The 1323-nt window shown below is 47.5% G+C and overlaps 1 non-coding gene across 1 annotated transcript; it reads left to right on the forward strand.

Annotated features, from left to right (window-relative positions):
- The first annotated feature begins 764 nt into the window (after window positions 1-764).
- Window positions 765-868, forward strand: LOC111722032. The gene has a single exon (XR_002770984.1). It is a non-coding gene; the product is annotated as a small nucleolar RNA U13 (small nucleolar RNA).
- Window positions 869-1323: the final 455 nt, after the last annotated feature.

Raw genomic sequence — 1323 nt, forward strand, 5'->3', positions numbered from 1 at the left:
GCGCCGAGCCTAAAGTTTTTTTTTTTTTGAGACAGAGTCTCAAGCTATTGCTGTGGCTGGAGTGCCATGGCCTCAAACTCCTTGGATGAGCTATTTTTTGGTTGTAGTTGTCATTGTTGTTTAGCAGGCCTGGGATGGATTTGAACCTGCCAGCTCCATTGTACGTGGCTGGTGCTTTAGCTACTGAGCTATAGGCATTGAACCTCTTAAAGTTTTTTGGTTTTTTTTTTTTTTTTGATAGAGACAGAGTCTCACTTTATCACCTATGGTAGAGTGCTGTGACATCACAGCTCACAACAACCTCCAACTCCTGGGCTAAAGCAATTCTCTTGCCTAAGCCTCCTGAGTAGCTGGGACTACAGGCGCCCACTACAACACCTGGCTATTTTTTGTTGCAGTTTGGCTAGGGCCGAGTTTGAACCCGCCACCTTCAGTATATGGGACCAGCACCCTACCTACTGAGCCACAGGCGCTGCCCTTAAAGTTTTTTTTTTTTCTGAGGGGGCGGTGCTTGTGACTCAGTGCATAGGGCGCCGGCCCTATATGCTGAGGGTGGCGGGTTCAAACCCGGCCCTGGCCAAACTGCAACAAAAAAAACAGCCAGGTGTTGTGGTGGGTGCCTGTAGTCCCAGCTACTCAGGAGGCTGAAGCAAAAGAATCGCCTAAGCCCAGGAGTTGAAGGTTGTTGTGAGCTGTGACGCCACAGCACTCTACCAAGGGCAACAAAGTGAGACTCTGCCTCTATTAAAAAATAAATAAGTTTGATCCTTTTGTAGTTCATAAGCGTGATGATTAGGTTTTCGTGTGCATGCGTGAGATGTGCCTCCCACAAATCTTGTTACAACGTTGGCACTTTACCCATCTGACATGAAAAAATAAATAAGTACAATAAAATTTTTTTGAGACAGAATCTCGCTCTGTCACCTTGGGTAGAGTGCTGTGACATCAAAGCTTACAACAACCTCAAACTCCTTGGATGAGTGATCCTCTTGCCTCAGCCTCCCGAGAAGGAGTAGCCGACACTAAAGGCCTGGCTAGTTTTTCTACTTTTAGTAGATACAGAGTCTACCTGTTGCTCAGGCTGGTAGATTGGGCAATCCACTTGCCTCAGCCACCCAGAGTGCAAGGATTACAGATGTGAGGCAGCACAACCAGCCTATGAGGATGGTTTTTGGTTTTTTGATAGTTGTTTTTTTTTTTTTTGAGACAGAGCCTCAAACTATCCCCCTGGGTAGAGTGCCGTGGCTTCACAGCTCACAGCAACCTCCAGCTCCTGGGCTCAAGCGAGTCTCCTGCCTCTGCCTCCCAAGTAGCTGGGACCAC

This window comes from Otolemur garnettii, unplaced genomic scaffold (genome assembly GCF_000181295.1).
Source record: "Otolemur garnettii isolate 467f Iridium unplaced genomic scaffold, OtoGar3 scaffold00210, whole genome shotgun sequence".
NCBI lineage: Eukaryota > Metazoa > Chordata > Mammalia > Primates > Galagidae > Otolemur > Otolemur garnettii.